The sequence below is a fragment of the Hyaena hyaena genome, unplaced genomic scaffold (assembly GCF_003009895.1).
Source record: "Hyaena hyaena isolate Hyena2069 unplaced genomic scaffold, ASM300989v1 scaffold_693, whole genome shotgun sequence".
Classification (NCBI taxonomy): Eukaryota; Metazoa; Chordata; class Mammalia; order Carnivora; family Hyaenidae; genus Hyaena; species Hyaena hyaena.
The window spans coordinates 523,602-537,131 of NW_024081321.1; the positions used below are offsets into that span (position 1 = coordinate 523,602).

General features: G+C 39.1%; 1 protein-coding gene across 2 annotated transcripts in view; it reads left to right on the top strand.

Moving 5' to 3' along the window:
• Nucleotides 1–465: 465 nt before the first annotated feature.
• Nucleotides 466–13,530, top strand: part of MBNL2 (muscleblind like splicing regulator 2) — a 139,586-nt gene continuing 126,521 nt past the window's right edge. Inside the window, exon 1 of one of the 2 annotated variants that reach the window (XM_039217423.1) lies at nt 466–619. The gene's annotated coding sequence lies outside the window, so the exon portion shown is untranslated. The remainder of the gene's footprint in view (nt 620–13,530) is intronic. The other variant, XM_039217422.1, reaches the window with a different exon arrangement.

Below are 13,530 nucleotides of genomic sequence, written 5' to 3' on the forward strand. Positions count from 1 at the left end.
CACGTCCTTAAATCATGTTCTGGTGACATACCACGGCAACAAGATTGGCTCCAAGGACCTAAGGACTAGAGTGGGGGTGGGGGGTGGGTCGGAGTGGCTCTCTGGGCAGCAGAGACGCACCAAACAACAGCAAGCAAAGAAGGGGGGAAAGGGTGTCACAATCTCCTTCTAATTAGCATGTTCCTTCTAATTAGTGGCTTCTGGGGCTTATCAAGTCTCATCTATAAACTAAAAGTAATAGGCAGTTAGAGCTTTTTTTTGTTTTCTTTTTTGTTTTCTGTTGGTTTTTTTTTCTTTTTCTTTTTTTTCTTTTTTCCTCCCTACCCTTCACGGGAAAAACACACGAGTTAAGATTTAGTTTGCCAGCAAACAGCATAATGTGTATGCACGGAAACAAAACGATGTTATTCAGCGTGGCTCAGGCTGGATATTTAAGGAGATTTTTTTATCCTCCAGCATAGATCTTGTTTTGTTATCATTCATCAGAAGCAACAAGAAAAAAAAGGTCGAGTACAAACTTCTGGAAGATCCCTGCCTGCTCTCTTTACATCTCTGTCTCCCACAGCATCAAAAAGGCAAGAAAGAGAACCACACCCTTCTCTTGGCCACGGCCTGGATAGTAAGTTGCCCTCCCCTCTGGCTAAGAATGACGAAATAAAAATACAATGCATCTCACATGACATTGGATCATGGCGGTTTCAAAATTCCTCATAGTTTAAAGGCTGATTTACAGGATTAGGTCATAGAAATGCCTGTAAAATTCCAATGCGATTATTTAGTTGTGTTCAGTTTGTTTCAAATATTACCACATGCCCCAAGGAAAATCCCACTTGTGTAAGATCTTTGTAATGAATTGAAGTTTGCCCGCAGGACTTTTTTTTCTTTTTTTTTTTTTTTAGCTCTCCTGAGTAAACACGGACTGTAATTTCCAAAGCAGCAGATTGAGGGATACACAGGGGAAAGGGGACCTGTGCCCAGTAACACTGCTGAGCAGATCATGATCAGGAAAGCTAAGAAAAATTTAGAAACGAATAGAGACAAGTCAACTTATGTTTAGGATGGTCCCGCGAACCATTGAAGTTCACTGAGAACCATGAAACTTTGGCTTTTTCGTGTATTAACAGCCCTTTTGTGCCATTGTTTTACAGTGCAGACCAGCTGATAATGTGCCCCGTTCCTCATTAACTTTGCGATCTCATTCTTTGCCACGCATATAATGGCCTGTTTGTTTTGCTGCTGATGCACGCCGGCCGAAGAATCAGACGTTTGTTTCACGGGTGCTTGTTTTGAAGAAATCAGTTCTGGGTACATCTTTACACTGCCCACAAAAACAGAGGCTTATCTGGGTGAAAGACACCCCAGGTCTGCACTGGGGTGGGCGTCCATGTACCACTACTATAGAAAATGAAATTGAAATATAATAAAACTCCCTTCCAGTGTAATTACTAAAGAGCCTGAATTATCGGCTCTGCCTAAAGATGTACACTTTTATTAATTATACCAACATGCGGCAATTCATACTGGCCAAGAGTATTTCTCATAATGGCTCTTAAGAAGTTCTTATTAATGAAGAGTAAGAATGATTTATAAGTAGTATTACAGGTATTTATATCTAAATGAATGGTAATGAAATGCCTGAGAAGTTTGGTCTCATAAGTAGGGTAAATAATCCCATTAGAATGATGTTAAGTCTATTAATTTATTCAGCAAGCACACACCCCTTCTGCCCCCTTTTTTCATAAGTAATTCAAAGGTAACCTTTAGCCTACTCTGGGGGTGGTTTCAGCTCACAAGGGAACTCTGATCAGTTGGTGGTGGCTGCCTGCCTGGAAACTTGTTTTGAGAGATTTTCCAGTGCCAAGTCCAGATTCCTAGGGAGAAAACGCTAGGATTGATTAGTCATGCCTGCTGTGGACCGACAAGGTGGGAAGAGGGCAACTGAGTGGCATCCATTTACTGCCCTTGGATGGACCTTCAAAAGTGCCGACCAATTGGTAGTGTCACAAAGTCATCTCCAGCATACACTGACGACCAATAGTGACTTCAGTGATGCTGGAAACACAGTTTGTAGGTACCTTCAAAATCCACAGTTGAAGGTTCTTTTTACAAGAATGGTAGCCGTTGAACTATCTGAATTCACTTAAACCCTAAGTAAGGGAAAGTAAGTTGAATTTAGTCAATGTAGCTATATAAATGCATGTTTACTTTTCCTAAGTGTAAAGAACAGAATTAAGTACAACCCTTCTTTCTGGATGTGATAGTTGGGGGATGGAGTTGGGGAAGCTGTTGTTACATAGGAAGGAGCCCTTTGAAATGGTATTTTGAAACTTTGTTTCAATTTCAAGCACAGTCATTGCATTTTTTGGAAAGAAAGTGAACAGGTGTTTCTTTCCCCTTCACTAAAACAAAAATCTGAAATCTCAGGGCCAGGCACACAGAACAGCCTGATTTTCTTTCATTTCCAAGTTAAATAACAAATAACAAACAGCACAGAGGAAAGGAACTGGCTCTCTTAAAGCACTTGCTCTCTTCCAGGCACCTTGACAACTGTTTTCAAAACGTTAAAAAAAAGTTATAGTTAATGCTCCCAAGTTCCCTGAGAGATACCGAATATTGTCCCATTTTATAGACATGAAAAATGAGGTTTAAGAAGTTTAGCTGTTAGGTCAATATGGAGCTTCAGTTGCAACCTGCTTCTAAAGCGGGCTGAAATTTCTGTGTGAAGTTCGGAATTTAAACGTAAGCCACTTGGGCTAACTTTTTTTTTATGTTTTATTTATTTCTAGGAGAGAGAGAGAGAGAGAGACAGCGTGAGCAGGGGAGGGTCAGAGAGAGAGGGAGTCACAGACTGAAACAGGCTCCAGGCTCCGAGCTGGCAGTCAGCACAGAGCCCGACGAGGGGCTCGAACCCACGAACCGCGAGATAGTGACCTAAGCGAAAGTCGGACGCTTAACCGACTAAGCCACCCAGGCGCCCCATGGGATAACTTTTAAATGGGACTTTTGCGGTGACACTTTAAGTACTGACTAATAATTCTAGAACTTTAGCATTTTGAGAGTTCCCAATAAATATTGGCTACTACTATTTCTGTCCCTCTAACCTCCCCCCTTCTCTCGTGTGTGTGTGTGTGTGTGTGTGTGTGTGTGGTGAATATCTATGGAACTTCAAATGCTTATTGCATACCACTTTGCATTTTTATTTTAAAAAAAGTGAATGCCTACTTTTTATGTTAGAAAATTATCTAAACCTAGAAAGGGTAAATTTTTATAGGAGAATAAGGACTTAAAGTACACAATAAAATCAGCAGTGTGTGTAAGAAGCTGGAATATCATCCTGACATTTTACACAGTATGTACATCGCAGTTCTAATCCAGAGGAAGTCTGCTTTTAGTTAAATGCTGTGACTAAACCCCTGTTTCTAAAATTCCCCCTCTCTCTTTTGGTGGGAGGGGGCAGGGTGGGGTTGGCGCTAGAGAGAAACTTTTTTTTTCTTTTTTCTCTGAGATGGCTTTTTATTAATTTCTTTGCTGAATTTTTGACCCTGTAAAGAAATAGAGAGCTATTGTACCAAACCGCAGAACAGGACAGGCTACCCCAGAAGGGGTTTTCCTTCCTGCTGAAGGACACAGATAGCAGCTTTATGAGCTGGTTACAGTCAGCTTTATCGCAAAGCCAGTAGATTTTCTTAATATACTTATTGCTGTTCTGTAAATAGCACAAGGCAGTCATGAATCTGAATCACTTATGGGGTCAAAATGAGACTGACACTGGTAATCTTGGGGAGAAGTGTTAAGGAGACTCACAAATGAAACTAGTAATTGGAATTCTTTCTAATTCTGTAGGCTGTTAGGCTCCAGACCAATCTTTTGAGTGCCTGTTGTCTGCTTCTGAAATTTACTGAGATATTGCATGCTGGAAGCACTTTATTCACTCTATAAGATGCTCCATAAGTGCCAGCTGATAATATGATAATAACTATTAAAACTTTTAATTAAGACATGAAGAGAGCTCTACGATTGCTCACCGTGTTTCTTTAAAAAGAGAATTCATTAGGGGCGCCTGGGTGGCTTAGTCGGTTAAGCGTCCGACTTTCGCTTAGGTCATGATCTCGCGGTTCGTGGGTTCGAGCCCTGCGTCGGGCTCTGTGCTGACTGCCAGCTCGGAGCCTGGAGCCTGTTTCAGTCTGTGACTCCCTCTCACTCTGAGCCTCCCCTGCTCACGCTGTCTCTCTCTCCTAGAAATAAATAAAAATATATATAAAAAAAAGAGAATTCATTAAAAACCGCAGTAAGCTCTATTTGCTTCTTTATGGTCAAGAATATTTGCAGGAACAGGGATCCGAATACTGGCTCTATGTGAATCACTAAAAGCCATCAGAGAACAGGCTGAGACTTTTTTTCTTGAAAAGGGTACGGTACCTTGATTTTTAAAATTCTGAATTATCTTTTGATTCCCTTGGAAAGAGGGACAGGAGAAAGAGCTATTTCCTAAGGTCTAGGACAGCTTTTACTTATTTTATTTTATTTTTTTTATAATGCTCTTCTTTATCTCTTATTCCAATCTTTGGGTTTTTTTTTTTTTAATGTTTTATTTCTGAGAGAGAGAGAGGCAGTGTGAGCAGGGGAGGGTCAGAGAGAGAGGGAGATAAAGAATCTGAAGCAGGCTCCAGGCTCTGAGCTGGCAGTCAGCACAGAGCCCGACGCGGGGCTCGAACCCACGACCATGAGATCATGACCCGAGCCAAAGTCAGATGCCTAACTGACTGAGCCACCCAGGCGCCCCATGGGACAGCTTTTAATTCCAGAAGAATGTTACGATAGTTCTTCTCAGAGCTTTTTTGGAAGGCATCATTTCTCTCCTGTTTCTCTTACCTCTTGGCTGAAGTGGGCTACTACTGTGTGGATTGAAATGTAAAGTGTCAAGGTTATTGAGGCAGTGCTATTATTGCTTGTGTGAAAATTGTTTAGAACTCTAGATGCTTTTAGTTCATTCATTAGTCAGACAGCTAAAAAAAAAAAAAGAATGGTTGGAAGATTAATAATGTCACTTACTCTATTTTAATCACATTTTGATTTGGTGGTATTATTTGTATTTTAAACAGTTTATAAATAGTTAATATTTGAATCTGTAGATCAGTTTGCTCTCCCTGTGATTTTTACCCCCAAACATAGGTATACCCCAATCTTGAAAACATTTAGTCTGCATCAAAGCATACAAGGCAAATCCTTCATTATACTTTTTAAAGCTTTTTAAAAATGTTTTATTTATTTCTGAGAGAGAGAGAGAGAGAGAGAGAGACAGCGTGGGCAGGGGAGGGTCAGAGAGAGAGGGAGATACAGAATGTGAAGAAGGCTCCAGGCTCTGAGCTGTCAGCACAGAGCCCGACATGGGTCTCAAACCCATGAACAGTGAGATCATGACCAGAGCCGAAGTCAGATGCTTAACCGACTGAGACACCCAGGTGCCCCTCATTATACTTTTTAAAAGTTTTGTTTAATGTTTACTTTTTAAATTTTAGTATGTATAATATTAGTATGTATGTGTGTATGTATTTATTACATATTATGTATGTATGCATGTATATATGTATGTATTTATTCATTATAGAGACAGAGAGTGAACTCACACAAGGCACTAGTCGGGGAGGGACAGAGGGAGAGAGAATCTTAAGCAGCCTCCACACGGGCCCACGGGGCTCGATCTCTATGACCATGAGATCATGACCAGGGCCCAAATGAAGAGTCAGACACTTAACCAACTGACCCACCCAGGCGTCCCGCCTTCATTATACTTTTTAAACCTAAAATGACTCGTCATCAGACAATCTCATTCTAGTTCAGTGTTTCATGTTGCACTAGAAACATGTTTCTTGGCAAACATTCCCCACCTCCCACCCCCGTATTTATTAGTAGTCCTGGATTTAACATGTAATTATTTACATATTGCATAACAATTTACTTTTCATAGTATTTCAGAGACACGTTTGAAGCTCTTGAACCTGGTTGAATAGCTTAGTTGATTAAAGCAGGAGACAATGATTATGGGTTGCTGAAACCACAGACTTATGCTTCCTTCCAAACCTTAGCCAACCCTTCTGAAAATATGTGCTCTGCATCCCCAAAGGGGTCAAACCATACCATAATATCTTCAACCATGTAAAACACAAAAAGAAACTCCATGTTCACTCTTGCTGGTAAGAATAATATCCAGATAATGTTTTTTTTTTTCCTGAGAATTTCCCCTTTTATTCTGAAACCCTATAAAATCAAAGGAGGTGAGGAGAAGGTGGAGCCATATCTGAAATGTCATGTTAAAACTGTCTTCGTTTGGCGTCTTAGTGGTTAATTTTACATTAGTTATGTTTTATTATTAGAAGTAATAATAAGGAGTTATAATTTAACATTTTTATGCCAAGTCCTATGAAAAGTGTTATGCAAATTTTACTATATTAGGAAGCTACAATTTGCAAGCCATTGTCATTCTGTTCATTCTTTTATTTAATCTCTTTCCTTAAAAGTTGGCCAGCCCCCTACCACAACCTACTCACTGTGAGCTTGAATTATTCAAATTAACCTCAAGTTGTTTAAATATTAAATTGTATTTTACTTGTGACTTACTTTTCAGTAACATCATTACGGTTTCTACTGAGCCAGTTGGACAACAGACTATGATATGCAATATGCTTATCAACTAAGTGGGCAAAGGTCACATTAATGAAAATGTGTCCAAACTTAGCAGAATAATGTGATTTCCCTGGTTGGTTACTCTCTTCCATTCTAGGATGTCCAGTCTGGAAATTACATCCACGTTTATAAATGATTGTCCCTTGATCTTCATAGCATTTGACCTATTCAATTTTAAGTGAGACCATTGCAAGCATAAAAACCCACAATGCATTTTTAGAATTTTTTGAATTTTTTTTTGTTTTATTATCTGATGATATTTGCTTCCTGAAGAAAAGATAAAGTATTTAATATTCACATGGTAAGCATTTGAATCTAACATTCTACATTGTTCAAAGAGCTGCTTAATATCTGATAATATGAATGTATAATAATTTATTTTAGCATTTCTTGTCACTTAACATTTCCATTGGCTATAATTTTTTATTTTTATAAATTATACTGTAGTTATCATAATAACGTAAATATTTAATCCATGACTGATACTTTTTCCTTTAGGATAAATCCCTCAAAATGAGATTCCTAGGAACTGTATATTTTTTGACCCTTTAAATATTGGAGAATACTTTTCATTTTCATGTAGGAAATATAAAATAGAGCATATTATTTACAGTGCTCATTTCCCTCAAAATTCTAGACATTTTTCTATTGGCTTTTAATGTTTTGTACTGCAGAAGAGAAGCCAGTCAATTTATTTGTAGTTCACTCTTTTGGGGGCAGCGGGCTAAATCAATTTGGAAACTTTCTCTTGTCTTGGTGATTACTAGAATGTTCTAAGTTCACAGAGCTTTACATTGGCTTGGCCTAGGACATGGAAGTCTCTTCTTTCTTGGCTCCCTTTGAACCTCCAAAAATTTTCTAGTCTACATCTTTAAATTATGCTATTTAATTTGTCCTTTTATTTTTATCTCTCCAGTGATGTGAATCATTCTTAGTTTGATTTTTATTTTCTGTGAGCAGCTCTCTGATCATTTCAATTTCTTTTTCCTTTTTTTCTTTGTTGTATAAATATGTCTCGAGTGTATTCTTCACCTCACTGATTCCATTTTGTACCCCAACAGTGTTCTTTATTGCATAAAATTAAGGGTTTAATTTTGCTACTGAAATGTTGGTTTCCTCACGTTCCTTTCTTAGGCCATCCAACCACCATTTTTATCTGTGGCTGTTTCAGTCCCTTTTCAGTTCAGTCTGTTATCCCTTCTTACCATCTTTCCTTTCCCGTTTCAAGGTTTGTGAAGAAAGGACAGACTTCCCTGGACTTTATTGAAAGCACGAAGCAAGATGCTATCTTAAAATGTCTTCTTTTTATCTAACGATAAACCTTGAGCTCTCCATCTTGGCTTTTTTTTTTTTTAAATTTGCAGAATCTTTCTGCAATGTGACTGGTGCCATATTGGATCTTTGTTGCATATTTAAGTTTTTGTTTGTCTTTTTGTTATTCAGCCATCCATCTTGAATGGACAGAAGTCTGTCCAAGCTTGGTTCTTGTTATTCAGGACAGGGCACAGAAACCTTTTTAGAGCACCCCACTTGCCACCTGACTGTCAGTAGAATCGTCTTCTCAGAAGGTAGGCAGAGGGTTCTTTCGTGTAGATTGAGTTCAGTGGTCCAGCAGCTTCAGTATAGGGAACAGGGCGTCAGGCCAGGGGGTACCCAGCAGGGGGTGCAATCTTGGCTTCAGTTTCCTGCCCTCAGGATTACTACTCTCTACCCACGCTTCCTCTGCTTGCCCTTCATGCCAGGTCGTCAACCCAGCCAGGCCTCCTTGCTGTTGTTCTTTTCACGGCACAAAGGGAACAGACCCACTGAACTGCCAGCTTTCAAGTTGCTGTAGCTACTCGGCAACATGTTGGATTTTTCCGGGAACTAGTAGCAGCAGAGACTTCAAAACATGTAACTGATACAACTTGCCTCTTTCTAACATGCTTCAAGTTGTCTTTTTCCATGTTTTAATCAACCTTTAGTTATTGCACTGGCGATTTAGCAGGAGGGTACTTAGATAGCTACGTGTGCTCAAGTTGATGTTGTAGCAAGAAGTCAGAAGTTTTTAGTTAAAATCCATCAAAGCCATTAAAAATGGATTGACCTTTTGTTGTCTGCATTGTTTTTTATTCTCAGAAAGCCTTATATGCCTGTTATCAAAGATTCGCCTATATATTCTTTTGCCCTTTTGTGGATTATCTTTTTAATCAAATCAACGTGTAATTTATTTTGGTGAATAGTATGAGTTGAGTTAAAAAATTCAATCAATGTATTCTCTCTTTTTTTCCAGTTTTCCTAAACAGTACTTACCGAATGAGACATCCTTTCACCATAATAAGTAATAAGTAGCATGTGTGGTACTTATTATCTTGGAGCCTGAATTCTTGGGTACACGGACATCCCTTTCAAGACCCTTTTAGTCAATTGCATTGATTCATCTGTCTCTTCTTCAGCAGCAACAAACTGTTTTAATTGTTTTTTATTGATAGGACATGTATCCATCTCCTAAGCCCAATCCCATATGCTATGATTCTGTCTTCATCTATTTCTTCTTCTAGAAGAATCTCAAAATCATTAAGTTCTTTCCCATATGTATAAAATCCTTCTCCAACAAGAACAAAAAAAAAATCCTTTTGAGACTTTATTAAAACTGTCTTGAATCTATCAATTAATTTGATAAGAGCTAATATTTTTAAATGATAAGAATGCTCATCCAGAAATATCTCTAATTAAAAAAAAAATACTTTGTGTCTCCAAGTAAGGCTTATTAATTTTTTGTCCATCCAAGACATTTTCGGTGAGCATTATTCCCAAGTGTTTTATGTTTTATGTAGCTATTATGAATGATATATTTTCTACTACGTATTCTACCTGATTATTGCCAGAAAGCTAGAAAACTTGGTTCCATTTAATTTTATTTATTTACCTCATTTCTGGCAGCTTACGGAATTCACTTTTTCCTTGTGAGACTTAAATTTAATTCTCTTGAATTTTCTGGGTATATAATCATATCAAATCAAGATAATGGCAACGTTTTCTCCTCTTTCTTAACAGTTATACCATATCCCTGTTACATATTAATATATTGATCGCACTATGTCTTGGCTTTAAAAAAAATTTGAAGAGCTTATTTTCTGAAAATTCTCAAAAATAAATGGTTAGTGACAGAGGGTTCTCTATATTTTATATCCTGCTATGAATGCAAGTTCCCTAGGGAATTTTAAACTAATTATAGCAACCAGCACAAGATATTTCATCTTGCTAACTGAAATCTAAGACACTTAAGTGTCTCATAAATATTAGTTTTATGATATTAAAAAATGCAGGGTAGTCCATTTAGACTGATTGCACATAAGTTTCCTGCTTCATAGAAAATATCACTCTGGTATATAAATTTAAAATAAAGAGAACCAGCTATTTTCTTTTGCTTTGTCTCACCCATCCATCCATCCATCCATTCATCCATCCATTTATCTACTCAACAAATATTTATTGAACCTGTGTTCAAAGCAAAAGAGTGAAAAAGTCCCAACCCTACAGACTTTCAGCTTACACTTACTAGGGATGCATAGTTCTGCTCACATAACTGCACCCAAAAATGATCATGGCTTGATTAAGTGATATCAAGTGAATACTTATATACTTAAGTTCTTATTACACTAATTATATGCTGCAAAGTTAAAACTTGATCCTCTGAAAAACAAACACTTGTGACATGTGAGTAAAACCAAATATCACTTGCGGTGCCTGTCCATTCATTATCAGAAGGCTTCTCTTTCTGCCTGCCCAGTTCTTTTATTTTCTTTCTTGAGGAAAGTCTGCAGCTATACAGGTGAATGTGGGAAAAGTAAACGTGTTTCAAGCGTACTGGTTTTCACACCCATCAAAAGAAAAAAATCTTTAAGGGGCGCCTGAGTGGCTCAGTTGGTTAAGTGTCCGACTTCAGCTCAGGTCATGATCATACAGTTCGTGGGTTTGAACCCCGCATTGGGCTCTGTGCTGATAGCTCAGAGCCTGGAGCCTGCTTTGGGTTCTGTGTCATTAAAAAAAAAAAAAAATCTTTAGTAATCCTTCCTTTGTAATACGGTGATGCACAAAATTTTCTTTTTATAACACCATACTGATTTCATGTTCTTTTTTAAATTTTTAAAATGTTTATTTTTGAGAGAGAGAGAGACAGAGACAGAGAACACGTCAGAAGGGGAGGGGAGGAGGGGCGCCTGGGTGGCTTAGTCGGTTAAGCGTCCGACTTTCCGACTTTCGCTTGGGTCATGATCTCGCGGTTTGTGGGTTCGAGCCCCGCGTCGGGCTCTGTGCTGACTGCCAGTTCGGAGCCTGGAGCCTGTTTCAGTCTGTGACTCCCTCTCTCTCTGACCCTCCCCTGCTCACGCTGTCTCTCTCTCCTAGAAATAAATAAAACATTAAAAAAAAAAAAAAAGAAGGGGAGGGGAGGAGAGAGAGAGGGAGACACAGAATCCAAAGCAGGCTCCAGGCTCTATTTTATAACCAAAGCACAGAGCCCGACACAGGGCTTGAACTCACAAATCGTGAGATCATGACGAAGTCAGCTGCTTAACTGACTGAGCCACCCAGGCATCTCAACACCATACTGATTTTAATACTTATTATAGAAATTATCATATAGTGTTTTTTGGAAGCTAACATTCTCGAAAATATACTGGATTTTTTCTTAGGAGTTTTCCAATAAAAATTTTCAAGCGTATAACATTTTGACAGATAAATGTTGTTGAGTAAGATGCATTTAGATACTTACATTAACATATTTTAACACTGAATCATCTTCAAATTTGTTAATATTTATGATTTCTTTTTGAAAAATAAACTGTGAATCACACCTAAAAATAAAATAAATATAACATATTAGTTCAATTTCTGAAGCATGATGGAAGATTTTGTTACACTATGATAAAGAGGAAGGCAGTGAGCAACATTCTAGGAGGGGCTCATGACAACTTTGGTTATAAAAGTTTAAATTAAAGCAAAAACCAATGTTATCAACTTACTCTAATGCATTTACTCTAATTCATCTCTAAAGTGCCTTCTGGAGAGCATTTGCCTCTATTTTGAAAATCTATTTGGGGTGCTTGGGTGGCTCGGTCAGTTAAGCATCCGACTCTTGATTTTGGCTCAGGTCATGATATGAGCCTGATTTTGGTGATTTTGAGCCCCACTGTTGGGCTCTGTGCTGACAGCATGAGGCCTGCTTGGGATTCTCTCTCGCTTTCTCACTCTCTCCCTCTCTCTCTGCTCACGTGCATGTGTGTACCCTCTCTCTCAAAATAAATAAACATTAAAAAATTATTTTTTAATCTAACCATTTGATTTGAACTTGCCTTTGACTTCTTTTGACTCTAAATCTAGTTCCCCCTTTAATATTTAATTCTTACATTTGCAGGAATGTAAGATGGTCTACAATCGAAATACCTCTTATCCTCAGTCACAGTGCAGACTGCTAGGAAAAATAGTTAATTTGATGGATTTCCTAAATCAAGATTGATATTATCAAGTGAGAGCAAACACAATTGAAACCAAATGGATGTGACTTTCAGTGGCGTGAACATCCCAGGTGCCCTTGGCTGGCTCTGATGTTGTAGTAAAGAAGTTAGAACATTAGATTTCCCAGCCCCAGAGGTGACACTAAATCCATGTACCCCCGTGATCATTTAGGCATGTGAATGACCTGGAGAAGCACCGTTTTCTTCTGCGAGGAGAGTTAGTGATTCAGAAGAAATCTTTAGCTTTAATGAACTTTGTGTTTGTGCTGCAGGGTAACAGAGCAAACCTCACCGGATCACAGGTGTGTCCCTAAAGACCCCTGTCACTACTAGGCCAGAAGCAGGGCTCCTCACGTGGCCAAGGCAAGAGTGGCCCTGGAGACCCTGCTGATCAGTATTTCTCAGCGGTTTCCACTGAGGCACCCTCAGAACAGAGGAGACAAACGTTGGTCTCCTGGGACGGGCTTGTTTATCTGAGGTCTCTGAATGGTATCTTCTATTCCTTGATATGTGTCTGCTCTAATATACAAAATTTAAAATTACTTATTACTGGAGTTATTTGACTTTCCTTTTGGTCCCACCTTTTTTTTTTTTTTTTTTTTTGTACAATTGATGCCTCCATCGGCTCCAGTATGTGTTTGTCGATGGCTGCTACTCACCCCTGGGTCCCACAGCCACTGCGTGGTCCAGCATCTCCTTTTCATGGCTGGGTGAGCCAGGGCCTGGAGAGAGACTGTGACTCACCCCAAATCTCCTGCCTACCTTGTGACTGTGTGACAACTAACTCAGCTCTTCTCACCGCCAGCCCTGCCCCTTTGCTGACAATTAGGCAATTAGGCTACTCCCCAAGGGTAGGAAAGTATTTCAGAGGGCCTTTACTTTTTACAGTTTCCCACTTTGGAAAAGGAAGTGCTGATGCCCCTTTCATTCTAGAAACTTCCTGGGATCTAGTGAGCTAAGTGCGTTTTTTCAGTAGGAGGTGAGGTGAGGGAGCCAGTTACCTATGTGTTTTCAAGCACTCCATCCTCTGCCTGACTCTTTCTTGATGACCAAAGTGCTTCTGCTTCTAAGGAAACCATGAGAAAGCCTAATGCGTTGGCCTAAGATAGGTAAGAGGGAACCTTTCAAACTGCTGGCGTAGGGACAGGATCTCCATCCTTAGCGGTTCTCTGAAAATATTGCAACTACCGCCTGAGAAGCTGGATGAACCTCAGAAGTCCTGTTAGCAGAGCTGACAGGGAGTTGGTGAAAGCACCTAGCACCGAGCAGAAGTCGTAGCCGGGTGTAATAAATACTTTCTGCTGCTGAGTCATTCTCACTGGAAAAAGTAGCACAGACAGGCTCATCT